This window comes from Physeter macrocephalus, chromosome 19, assembly GCF_002837175.3.
Source record: "Physeter macrocephalus isolate SW-GA chromosome 19, ASM283717v5, whole genome shotgun sequence".
In the NCBI taxonomy this organism is placed as follows: Eukaryota; Metazoa; Chordata; class Mammalia; order Artiodactyla; family Physeteridae; genus Physeter; species Physeter macrocephalus.
Window position 1 is genome coordinate 47,958,908 of NC_041232.1, and position 14,203 is coordinate 47,973,110.

The window sequence follows — 14,203 nt, forward strand, 5'->3', positions numbered from 1 at the left end:
TAAAGGAGGCAAGAATATACAATGGAGAAAACACAGCCTCTTCAATAAGTGTTGCTGGGAAAATTGGACAGCTACAAGTAACAAAATGAAATTAGAACATTCCCTAACACTGTATACAAAAATAAACTCAAAATGGATTAAAGACCCAAATATAAGGCCAGACACTATAAAACTCTTAGAGGAAAACATAGGCAAAGCACTCTATGACATAAATCACAACAAGATCCTTTTTGACCCACTTCCTAGAGAAATGGAAATAAAAACAAAAATAAACAAATGGGACCTAATGAAACTTAGAAGCTTTTGCACAGCAAAGGATACCATAAACAAGACCAAAAGACAACCCTCAGAATGGGAGAAAATATTTGCAAATGAAGCAACTGACAAAGGATTAACCTCCAAAATTTACAAGCAAGTCAATATCAAAAAAACAAATAACCCAATCCAAAACTGGGCAGAAGACCTAAATAGATATTTCTTCAGAGAAGATATATAGATTGCCAACAAACACGTGAAAGGATGCTCAACATCACTAATCATTAGAGAAATGCAAATCGAAACTACAATGAGGTATCACCTCATACCAGTCAGAATGGCCATCATCAAAAAAGCTACAAACAATAAATGCTGGAGAGGGTGTGGAGAAAAGGGAACCCTGTTGCACTGTTGGTGGGAATGCAAATTGATACAGCCACTATGGAGAACAGTATGGAGGTTCCTTTAAAAACTAAAAATAGAACTTCCGTATGACCCAGCAATCCCACTACTGGGCATATACCCTGAGAAAACCATAATTCAAAAAGAGTCATGCACCACAATGTTCATTGCAGCCCTGCTTACAATAGCCAGGACATGGAAGCAACCTAAGTGTCCATCGACAGATGAATGGATAAAGAAGATGTGGCACATATATACAATGGAATATTACTCAGCCATAAAAAGAAACGATATTGAGTTATTTGTAGTGTGGTAGATGGACCTAGAGACTGTCATACAGAGTGAAGTAAGTCAGAGACAGAAAAACAAATACTGTATGCTAACACGTATATATGGAATCTAAAAAAAATGGTTCTGAAGAACCTAGGGGCAGTACAGGAATAAAGATGCAGACATAGAGAATGGACTTGAGGACACAGGGAGGGGGACGGGTAAGCTGGGACAAGTGAGAGAGTGACACTGACATATATACACTACCAAATGTAAAATAGATAGCTAGTGGGAAGCAGCCGCATAGCACAGGGAGGTCAGCTTGGTGCTTTGTGACCACCTAGAGGGGTGGGATAGGGAGGGTGGGAGGGAGGGAGACACAAGAGGGAGGAGATATGGGCATGTATGTATATGTATATCTGATTCACTTTGTTATACAGCAGAAACTAACACACCATTGTAAAGCAATTATACTCTAATAAAGGTGTTAAAAAAAAGGAGGGTGGGAGGGAAATGAAGAGGGAGGGGATAATGGGGATATACGTATGCATATAGCTGATTGACTCTGTTATACAGCAGAAACTAACACAACACTGTAAAGCAATTATACTCCAATAAAGATGTTAAAGAAAAACATTCAAATACTTGTGAAATTTTAATACTTAGAAAAACTTAGACCCAGGAAATACTAAATTTGGGATTATTTTTCTAAGTCAGTGGTAGAGAAAATCATCTTTATTTTTCCAGTAACAAAATCAAGGTTGGGGCCTATCTAGAATTAGCAAAATTATGTTGTCTTTTTTTTTTTTAATTCATATGAAGTTTTTAAAAGGCCACTAAAGTGATTTATTCATGATTGTCTACATAACAACTTGTCTACATGCCTTAAAATATGGCAGACCCTTTAGATATGTCATGCTGTTTAATTCTAACGACTCTGGGATAGAAATATAATTAGACACATTTCAGAGTAGAAGAAACTGCAAATCAGAGCAACTATGTAATTGCTGTAACGTTTTATTTCTTAACAAAAAAGGAAGGGATCTGAAATTAATATGGCAAAATGATAAGATCTGACAAACTTACAATGGTGGCTAAACATGGTATTGTATATACATCTTTCTGAGCTTCAGATACTTCATAATTTAAAAAATCAGTAATGATGGTAATAATTTGCCCATGTTACAGTGCTAATTAAGGGCAGAACCAAAATTTAAATTCACATCTGTTTGACTCAAAAGTCCATGTTTTTTCTCACAATATTGTGCTGCCTTGACTCTCCAAAATAGAAACTATGACTTTTGCTTGAACTAGTACATAACCAAGTTGGAAGACCTGCAAAGTAGATGTAACTCATCATTACATAGTTATTATTAGCAGAAATAATAATACAAGTGTGGCAAGTATGTTGGATGCATGCACTACCTTTTTTCCAATGTCTCTGAGATGGTTCAGTAATCCTAGACCAGGAGATTGTGAAAATTATCCCCTTTTCTCAAATGGCACCTTAGGATAGAGCCCACAAGCTCAGAACCAGCCTCTCTTTCTTATAGCCCAAGACATAATTAAAAATAAAGAGCATTATTCTGGACAAAGAAAGAAAAATGAGTAAACCAAAGACAGTAGGTGGGTAGGGGGTAACTGTGAGTGAGTTCTGGAGGAGGAATGGGAAAGAATCCTGAGACTCAAAGAATAAGAAGAAGAGAGAGTGGGAGAGGAAGGATTATATATAAAGGAGGCATAAAAAGAACTAGGAGATAAGGTGAAACCTGGAGATGGAGAAAGACAAGAGTTAGAGAAAGTAAAAGGAATATAGAACAAGAAAAAACTAAAAATTAGAGGAAAGAGTGGGACAAAGAAGTTGGGGGGTAAAATGAATGACATAAAGGAGAAGGCAGATGCAGATTTCCAATCATTTCATAAATTAGTTCCATGTCCTGCCATGTGGGTTTTCCCCTCCCTTTCCTGACATTAACAGGATCAGCAACTTTGAGTGCTACATTTTGCAATAGGAGGGTAATAAATTGAAAGCATCAGTGAGCAAACAGACCCTCACAATGAAAATTAAGCACTGAAGAATGCAAATTAAATCCCGACATGACATAATGCTTAGAAATGTGGCACGTGGCACTGAAACATGATGTTGTTCTGGAAGCACTGTCAGTTCTGCAGCGAGCCTCCCGACTGCAGGCTGCTGCTACAGATTTTATTTCTTCCCCCCCTTAGTCCACCAGTGTACATTGGAATCTGACTCCATCTTTACTACTGAACAAGCAGGAGGAATCTTCATGCTCCCAACCACACCCACACCTGCCAACATCTTTACCCAGCAGGTTGTAGGGCTGAGTGGCAAGCAGCAGTGACACACGCCAGGGAAAAGGCACACTCTTCCTAAAGTTTTCTCTCTCGCTCTCCCTTTCAGGGAATTTTAAAAATCACATTCAGAATGCGCAAAAATGTTAGAGCCTTTAAAAACCTGTAGCCGTCATCAATTTTTCTTCCATATTCATTAGGTTTGTTTCTATAGGTAAATATTTCTTTCCAAAAAGGTAGTGGTTAAAATCCATAAAGCTGTAAAGGGAGACTTAGTAAAAGTATTAGCTTATATTGCCCAATTAAGTACTTGTTCTTCAAGCGGGGATTAGTTTTGGTTTTGTTTTTGTTTTAAGGCACTTTGTAGCCATTTCATCTGTTTATAAAGAAGTTTTAGGTTAATTCCAGTTAGGTTAATTCAATAAGGATTTATGTTACAAGTGCCTACTTATATCAAGGTACTATGGTCTAATCCACACAAACTTAAAAAATTAAACTGTCAACCATATGCTAGATGATATATTAAAGCTCACCTTTATGTATAGGCAGTTCCTAAGGAAAAGTGACGTGAACAGATCAACAAGCACAACTCAACCATTCATTTCAACCTCCTGCCACGGAGCACCACCTACCCCCCACCATGGCGCTGGGAACTTCCCTAAGCTATACAATCACAGGGACCCTTGATCTCCCCTCCCATCCTCTCTCCTCCCCTCTGCTGCCCCATCAGCCCTGCAGCCTCCCTCGGCAGGTGCCCCTCAGCTCCAGGACTGACCCAGCCTCCAGCCTGCACAGCAGCTGCAATTCCCTGCTCGGGACACCTGGTGTGCAAGCAAGCCCTGGGCTGCACTCCTGCCAGAATGTCTACGGAGGAGCAGACACTGGCCTCAGACTCCGAAGAGCTGGGCTTGAGTCTGAAGTCTTCCACTTCCTAATTGTGTGTCAACGGATACTTTATTTCACCTCTTTCAGCTTCCATGTCTTTACCCTTAAAATGGGAAGACCATCTGCTCTACCATCTTCATAGGATTGTTGTGAAGATTTTGTGAGCCTACTATGTGGGAAAGCATTTTCTAAGTGCTATAGTGACACATACTTATTCAGAAGTAAACTATTTAGAGATATAAGCTGGTAAATAGTGGTCTAATTTTATAAATTACAGGACACTGGAAAGGTCACAACCTGAAAGTCAGACATGGATCCAGTCCTGGCTCTGATGGATAACCCCAAACAAGTCACTTACCTTCTCCCATCCTTTGTATGAGTTAATGTTTTTACTCAACTTGAAGATCTCTGAAGATCCTTCAGGTACTGCGAGTCTAGAGCAGCATTTCTCAATTGCACATGTGTTAAATAAGCTTTCAGGAATCAGCCTGGGAACGGAACAGTAAAACATTGCTTATATGGAAAAATGAGTTCTGAGCGATGACAACTGGCTTACAAGTGAACTTTTGGAACAAAATCAATTTGCAATTTGGAGACTGTATGAATCACTACTATAGATTTCCATTACAAAAAAAAACTTTGGTGAAGTTAGGAAATATCTCCCATGCTCTTCTGGAGTTGATTTTCCACAACATTTCAGCTTTGACGCTGGATGAGATCTGGGATGTACTTGAGTTTTTAGTTAACCAAACCACCACCATTTCTAAGGACAATGGATGATTTCCCTTTTGGCACATGATGTGCGTGTATGTATGTGTGCATGAGTGTGTGTGTGTGCATGTGTGTGTGTGTGTGTGTGTGTTTGAGGAGTGAGGGAAGGGGATTAACATGGATTTTACTTAAAATCTGATATTTTATGAAATTATTATACATCATGAAAAGTATTTTGAATTCTTAGAAAAAGAAACATGCAATACTGACATTCATTTTTAACCTTTATTTTCCTCCTTGTATCATTCTGACATTAACTGTTTAAAGTGAAAAAGGAAAGGGCAGTGTATCCCTTAAGCAGTTCTAACAAAGGCAATGGGATAACTAGTACTCTCTGAAATTAAAAAATGAAATGAAATGAAAAGACTTTCTTCTCAATTGACCTTCCTAAAGCACGGAAGTCTCAGACACATATTAATCCTTGGGTCCCAAGTGCAGCATGTTATAGTAACTTTTTGAGGCTATGAGGGAGTATGAAGAGATCATGGGATATTGTTGCCATAGAAGTTTGGGGTTATGTAATAAGAACTTTACTTGACAACCTGTGAATGGAGGACACCTCAGTTGGAGGCCCAGAACCCTGATTTTTCACTGGCTCATCTCACACGGTTTCAATATATGGTTGTTATGATAAAAATAACCACAATCCAAGGAATCATAATTATAAAGACATGTTCCTCTAAGAAATTCTCTCACACATCTTCCTTCTCTGATGAATTAAGCTGTACTCACTGTCAAGAAGGTAATGTTTTCCCATTCAATGAAATGTCATGTGCTATTCACTTTGTGTTGTATTATGAGATGCACAGATACCTTTTCTAAAGACAAATTTAAAACATCACATTTTTAAACAAAAATAAAATGAATTGCACACAGGTAGGCTCCAGAAAAAGTTCACACAGTTTTTCAGAAACTATTCTAAGGATCATGGCAGTTAACATGTTTAGTGATTGTCCTTTTCCCCACTATGGTGATATTTTGTGTCTGATGGACTTTCCAAACTTATTACCAGACAATAGACATTAACATTATCACACTCTGACAACATTATGTATTCATGTAAAAAGAAAAATTAAAAACAAAAAAAGGGGGTTAAGGGTGTTGAGAGGTACAAATTTCCAGTTATAAAATAAACCAGTCTTGGGGATGTAATATAGAGCATGGTGACTATAGTTAATACCATACTGCATATTTGAAAGTTGCTAAGAGAATAGATCATCAAAAGAAAAAAAACTTTTTGTAACTAAAATATCAGGTCATTTCAACAATAAATCTGTTGCCCTGGCTTGAGAGGAAATAAAAATCAGCGTGAGACACTGCTTCCCCTCTGCAAGGGATCAAAACAGCCCCTAAGGGATCCTTGTCTTAGTCAATAGATACTTGAAATCAAACCCAGGGTAGTCGTGCATTAAAAAACATGATCTTTGGAGGATGATGATGATGATATGGTGATGACAACGAAAATAGCTGGCATTTATTGTTCATTTCTACAAGTGAAGCATCACACAAAGAGCATGATCTAAATTAGCTCATTTAAACCTTACAATGACTCTGGGATAGTATTATCAACCCCATTTTACATACGGGAAATAAGCTTATGATGACTGAATAACTTGCCCAAAGTTACACAGCTAAGAACTAGCAAGGCCTCAACCCAAATTCAGATGGGTCTTCATGCTGAACCTCTTTGTTTGCCCCTCCAGATCTACTTTCCACCCTAATCTCTGCACCAATTTGATAAATTGTGCCAATTTTATACCCAGGTGGTTGACCTCTATGAATTGCATCAATGGGCTTCCTTGCCTTCTGGATGGCAGTTGTTTAGCCCATAGGAGCCAAGGCAGGAGGTCAGAGGGAGGAAGGAGGCTAAGGCTGGGCTGCTTATTCCCTGGGCTTCCTGCCTGTGGAGTCACCTCAAGTTTCTATGTCCCTCAAGTGATATCACTGCTCTTCTCAAGATGTGGCTCTCTAGATGATTCTCTCCTGAAGGGTTCCAGAACCAAATGCCCCCATTCCTTCAAGCCAGAGCTGGTAACAGCTATATTGCTACTAGCTCTGGGTACACACTATCCAATGTGATTTCTATCCTTGTAAATTGTCCCTGAATTAAATCCTCCATAGATTAACCTAATTTGAATGTATAGTTTGATTTCTATTGGGACCCTATTACAGTCCAACTCCAGAAATCATGTTCTCAACCACCATGTTAAACTACCTCCTAAATTACTGGAGAATCTCAGGTTTTCACTCTCCAGGATAAATGTAAATGGGCTCCAGTGTTACCTTAGAATAGTTCTGACCTCTGTGGGGCCTCCTGGAATCCAAGTCTGTTAAATAGTTTTCTTACACCTTCCCTTTACTACTTTATTCCCTTCTATATAATATTACATGTTATATTATGGTATGGAATTATCAGTTTAAATACTTCTGAAATTAATCATTTCTAATGAAATTGGATCTCTCAAAAAATTACATGCTTTTTCTTTCTAGGTCTCAACTGCCTAGGCTTTAGTCTTTCTTTTATGGGAATCTAAGCAGTAAAGACTACTATGAATATTTCTGCTCAAGTTCTTCAGAATGTTGAAAGGCAAAAATGGTGAGAAGAAAAAATACCTAGGAATAGGGCTTATTTCTGTAGCCCTATTCCTAGAGTACCATTTCCCAACCAATACTGTGGAATGCTCTGACACGTCATAGTGTGCAGGTAATTATTGATATATTCTCCAAGACAGAGAGTAGAAAAGAGACTGTACATGTGCCTCTGTGTGTGTGTGTGTGTGTGTGTGTGTGTGTGTGTGTGTGTGTGTCTTACATACACAAGCAGTCCCAAAAGAGTCTCTGGTCCCTGTGTCAATGCAGGAAGTACTGTCACTATGCTCAGGGGACTGTAATGTAACTCTAAAATTACTGCTTGGAATGCAATTCCCCTTGAAATTGATCCTATAGAATCACAATGTTACAGCTAGAAGAGACCTCAGAGATAAAAAAGGAAGCGGTCCAACCTCTTCATTTTTCAGATGAGTCAATACATCACGGCAAGAAGTGACCTCCGTGGATTTCCAGTCTAAAAGTCTGATACCATTAATCAAACTCTCGGAGCCCTGGGGGACTTTCTGTTGTTCCTCCACGTACTGTCCCCTGTGTCCATTCAGTTCTCAAAACCACCAAGAGATTGACAGATGACACAACATCTCAAAGTGTTTACTTATTAAGCCTAATATATTATAAGCAGTTTTACATATTATTAAATATTTTACAAGATTTTTAATGACTTTTAATGACTTTTGGCTTTTGGATGTACCATAATTTAATTCATCAGTTCCCTGTGTTTTGTTTACCTCCACTTCACCCCACTGGTGAGGGAGGGATTCCTGCCCTAGGGTGACAGGGATGGCCAGATACATGACACCTGACACTGGACAGATGAGATCGACAGCACTTTATTGCTCCCATATACTCACGTCCCAGGGAAGACACTGCATAACACATGGAGCCGCCTGGGGGCTACCCCCCGGGAACAGAGTGAACAAGCAGGGTCTGTGAGAGGCAGGCTCCATTGAAACAAGAGGGTGAGATGACTCCTAGTTCCTGCAGGAGGGTGCCATTGGCTTGTCTGAATAATTCTGCAGACTGGCAGGGAACTGAAGCCCACTACTCAGGGATAAGCAGCACTGTGCCTGGCCCCTCGATAAGGAGAGGTTTGGGCCAGTGTATCTTATCCGAGGGAGCAGAATTGGGCGGTGGGGGGGAGGGGGGGATTTGCAGTTAAGCCATTCAAGCCTCTCCACACACCCAGTTTCAGATGTCAAGGCAGCACATAATCTTTTTATTTATTTTTTTAACTTTTTATTTTATATTGGTGTATAGTTGGTTAACAATGTTGTGTTAGTTTCAGGTGTAGAGCAAAGTGATTCAGTTATACATATACATGTATCTATTCTTTTTCAAATTCTTTTCCTATTTAGGTTGTTACATAATATTGAGAAGAGTTCCCTGTGCCATACAGTAGGCCCTTGTTGGTTATCTATTTTAAATATAGCAGAAGGCAGCACATAATCTTGAAACTTAACTCTAGGTCTTACACTACACCCTGCTGTTTAAATTCCCAATATTTCATTCTCATAAGCATAGCTACATTGGGCACCTTTGAACATCTATCATTTTACCTATCTCTGATTGTATCCTTAGGATAAATTCCTCAATGCTGAAATTCAATGGGATAAAACAATAATAAAACAAACACTAGTCTATAAGTATGTATGGTGGGGGGGATACTCCACCGCCTATCTGTCAAATAATATTCATATTCTAGGCAGAATGTTGTTTTGCTTTTATCTATTTTAACCAGATGCTTTATTATTATAAAACCTATAAGTTCTTATAAATACATTCAAGCAATACAAAATGGTATATAATGAAAAATAAAAGCCTCCCTCACCTACTCCCAAGCCCCACTAGGAGGACTTTCCCCCCAAAAAACTGCAAAATGTTTATGAATATACAAGCATACCATAGTATATCTTTAAAATTTTTTTGAATCCAATAAATTGGAGAATAATATACCTTACACTGAAACTGCAGAGTACTTCATTAGATGGATGGTGCAATGATTTGCCAGGGCTGCCCAATAAAATACAACAGACTGGGTGGCTTAAAACAACAGAAATTTACTTTCTCACAGTTCTGGCGGCTAGAAGTCCAAGATCAAGGTGCCAATAGGTTTGTTTTTTCCTGAGGCCTCTCTCCTTGCCTTGCAGACAGCTACCTTCTCATTGTATCTTCACATGGCCTTTCCTCTCTGTGTGTGCCCCCTGGTCTCTTTCTCTTCTTATAAGGACACCAGTCATATTGAATTAAGGCCCCACTCTTATGACCTCATTTCAACTTAATCACCTCTTTAAAGGCCCTATTTCCAAATATAGTCACATTCTAAGATACTGGGGGTTAGGACTTCAACATATGAATTTGAGGGGAACACAATTCAGTGCATAACAAATGCATTATAAATTCTGTTGTTTTCAGCTTTTTACCATTATAACAGTGCTGCAATGAATATCATTGTACATGTTTCTTTGAACATGTGTGAGTATATCTGTAGAATAAACTCCTAGAAGCAGAACTGCTGAGTCAAAGGAATATATTTTCGTACCTATTGCCAAACTGCCCTCCAAAAAGGTTTGTCAAATTTAAACTTCCACCAAAAGTGTATGTGAGTCGTCATTTCCCCTCATACCCAACACATGGCATGTTATCAAACTTTGCCAATCTGTAAGTAAAAAGTGATATCTTATTTTGGTCTGCTTCTTTTAATTATCAGTGAGGTTTTATACAGTATGCATTTTCATAAGATGACTACTGTCCTTTTTTCATACATACTATTATATTTACAGTGATTAAATGCCTATATATATTATGTTTAAAAATAAAAAATTGCTAAAATGTCTTTATTCAAATCTATAGTCAGGTAATTAGAACATTGGTTCCACTATATCTAATTTAAAGAAGTATGGCCACACAAGCTTTGTACTGAATCTGTACTAAATAAGTACTTGCTGAACCAAATTGATCACTGGTGGCCTTTGCTGTCAGCAAAGGTAATAAAACCATCTCCTTTAAAAGAAAAAAAAAGCCCCTAATTATCAGTGCATTGCTGAGTGGTTGTGTATCTCTTCAATAACTTTGAATTAATTTGAACACATTTTTCTCTACCAATTCTTTTCCAGTTGACATGTAGGCATGACTGAGCCTGGTGTTTTCAAATTGGGTTGAAAGAAAAAAGGTTGTTTTTAATTTTAAAGTTACCTGAAAAGTTTGGTAAATAAACCAAATCTAATTTTTAACCTAGTACCAGTACAGACTTAACTTTTCTTGTGTCCTGCTATGCTTTTGGAGCCTCTGGAAGACACGGCACAAGGGCAGCCTCAAGACAGGAGTTCCTTTTACAATGAGCAGGCAGCGTAAGCAAGGCCACGTACAAGTGAATAGGCAAAATGATGAGAAAAGATGAGTATGCTTGCTATGGAACATAAAATTTAAAAAGGAAAAATCACCTGCAGGGATATGGTATGAGTGTATTTACTGGAAGGGGGCTCCACAGTGAGGGAAGAAATCATTTTCATATTGAGTAGAACTATCCAGGTTTCCCAAATGCCTCCTAATAGCTAATAGCAGCAGGAATATTTACGAACAGATACACTACTCAATTCTGTTTGCCACATGTAAACCTAAAAGTGCACATTAAGTTTGCCGTGTTTCAGGATTTCATCATGTTTTTGGCAAGAGTATGTACACATAAGGAGACCTTTTGTTAAACCACATAACTCTGATCTTGTTTATGAGCTCTAAAATTAAATTATCTCACATAAATACTCAGAAGGTAATTGTCATATTAGTCTCAATGGTCCACAGTACCACCACAAAAGATCCAGTCACAATTCATTCTGTGACATGGGCGGCCTGTCGGCTTGGTATAATATGCTGCTTCGTTAACTTTTTATTTTATATTGGCGTATAGTTGGTTAACAATGTTGTGTTAGTTTCAGGTGTAGAGCAAAGTGATTCAGTTATACATATACATGTATCTATTCTTTTTCAAATTCTTTTCCTATTTAGGTTGTTACATAATATTGAGAAGAGTTCCCTGTGCCATACAGTAGGCCCTTGTTGGTTATCTATTTTAAATATAGCAGAAGGCAGCACATAATCTTGAAACTTAACTCTAGGTCTTACACTACACCCTGCTGTTTAAATTCCCAATATTTCATTCTCATAAGCATAGCTACATTGGGCACCTTTGAACATCTATCATTTTACCTATCTCTGATTGTATCCTTAGGATAAATTCCTCAATGCTGAAATTCAATGGGATAAAACAATAATAAAACAAACACTAGTCTATAAGTATGTATGGTGGGGGGGATACTCCACCGCCTATCTGTCAAATAATATTCATATTCTAGGCAGAATGTTGTTTTGCTTTTATCTATTTTAACCAGATGCTTTATTATTATAAAACCTATAAGTTCTTATAAATACATTCAAGCAATACAAAATGGTATATAATGAAAAATAAAAGCCTCCCTCACCTACTCCCAAGCCCCACTAGGAGGACTTTCCCCCCAAAAAACTGCAAAATGTTTATGAATATACAAGCATACCATAGTATATCTTTAAAATTTTTTTGAATCCAATAAATTGGAGAATAATATACCTTACACTGAAACTGCAGAGTACTTCATTAGATGGATGGTGCAATGATTTGCCAGGGCTGCCCAATAAAATACAACAGACTGGGTGGTTTAAAACAACAGAAATTTACTTTCTCACAGTTCTGGCGGCTAGAAGTCCAAGATCAAGGTGCCAATAGGTTTGTTTTTTCCTGAGGCCTCTCTCCTTGCCTTGCAGACAGCTACCTTCTCATTGTATCTTCACATGGCCTTTCCTCTCTGTGTGTGCCCCCTGGTCTCTTTCTCTTCTTATAAGGACACCAGTCATATTGAATTAAGGCCCCACTCTTATGACCTCATTTCAACTTAATCACCTCTTTAAAGGCCCTATTTCCAAATATAGTCACATTCTAAGATACTGGGGGTTAGGACTTCAACATATGAATTTGAGGGGAACACAATTCAGTGCATAACAAATGCATTATAAATTCTGTTGTTTTCAGCTTTTTACCATTATAACAGTGCTGCAATGAATATCATTGTACATGTTTCTTTGAACATGTGTGAGTATATCTGTAGAATAAACTCCTAGAAGCAGAACTGCTGAGTCAAAGGAATATATTTTCGTACCTATTGCCAAACTGCCCTCCAAAAAGGTTTGTCAAATTTAAACTTCCACCAAAAGTGTATGTGAGTCGTCATTTCCCCTCATACCCAACACATGGCATGTTATCAAACTTTGCCAATCTGTAAGTAAAAAGTGATATCTTATTTTGGTCTGCTTCTTTTAATTATCAGTGAGGTTTTATACAGTATGCATTTTCATAAGATGACTACTGTCCTTTTTTCATACATACTATTATATTTACAGTGATTAAATGCCTATATATATTATGTTTAAAAATAAAAAATTGCTAAAATGTCTTTATTCAAATCTATAGTCAGATAATTAGAACATTGGTTCCACTATATCTAATTTAAAGAAGTATGGCCACACAAGCTTTGTACTGAATCTGTACTAAATAAGTACTTGCTGAACCAAATTGATCACTGGTGGCCTTTGCTGTCAGCAAAGGTAATAAAACCATCTCCTTTAAAAGAAAAAAAAAGCCCCTAATTATCAGTGCATTGCTGAGTGGTTGTGTATCTCTTCAATAACTTTGAATTAATTTGAACACATTTTTCTCTACCAATTCTTTTCCAGTTGACATGTAGGCATGACTGAGCCTGGTGTTTTCAAATTGGGTTGAAAGAAAAAAGGTTGTTTTTAATTTTAAAGTTACCTGAAAAGTTTGGTAAATAAACCAAATCTAATTTTTAACCTAGTACCAGTACAGACTTAACTTTTCTTGTGTCCTGCTATGCTTTTGGAGCCTCTGGAAGACACGGCACAAGGGCAGCCTCAAGACAGGAGTTCCTTTTACAATGAGCAGGCAGCGTAAGCAAGGCCACGTACAAGTGAATAGGCAAAATGATGAGAAAAGATGAGTATGCTTGCTATGGAACATAAAATTTAAAAAGGAAAAATCACCTGCAGGGATATGGTATGAGTGTATTTACTGGAAGGGGGCTCCACAGTGAGGGAAGAAATCATTTTCATATTGAGTAGAACTATCCAGGTTTCCCAAATGCCTCCTAATAGCTAATAGCAGCAGGAATATTTACGAACAGATACACTACTCAATTCTGTTTGCCACATGTAAACCTAAAAGTGCACATTAAGTTTGCCGTGTTTCAGGATTTCATCATGTTTTTGGCAAGAGTATGTACACATAAGGAGACCTTTTGTTAAACCACATAACTCTGATCTTGTTTATGAGCTCTAAAATTAAATTATCTCACATAAATACTCAGAAGGTAATTGTCATATTAGTCTCAATGGTCCACAGTACCACCACAAAAGATCCAGTCACAATTCATTCTGTGACATGGGCGGCCTGTCGGCTTGGTATAATATGCTGCTTCGTGGGAGTTTCATGACCTACAGACTCCCACGCATTTGGAGAGGGAAAGAGTGGCTGGAAGCACTTTTGCTGGATCTGTGGCAAAAGCATTTACTATTGAATAAAGGAAATACACTAATGTAAAAGAATGAAGACCATAGTTCAGAGCCTGCAAACTTTCACTGTGAAGGGCCAAAT

At 37.9% G+C, this 14,203-nt stretch overlaps 1 long non-coding RNA gene across 1 annotated transcript in view; it reads right to left on the bottom strand.

Moving 5' to 3' along the window:
- Positions 1–4,539: 4,539 nt before the first annotated feature.
- Positions 4,540–14,203, bottom strand: part of LOC129391604 (uncharacterized) — a 40,327-nt gene continuing 30,663 nt past the window's right edge. Inside the window, exon 3 of the long non-coding RNA XR_008616028.1 lies at positions 4,540–4,613. This is a non-coding gene — a long non-coding RNA (uncharacterized lncRNA). The remainder of the gene's footprint in view (positions 4,614–14,203) is intronic.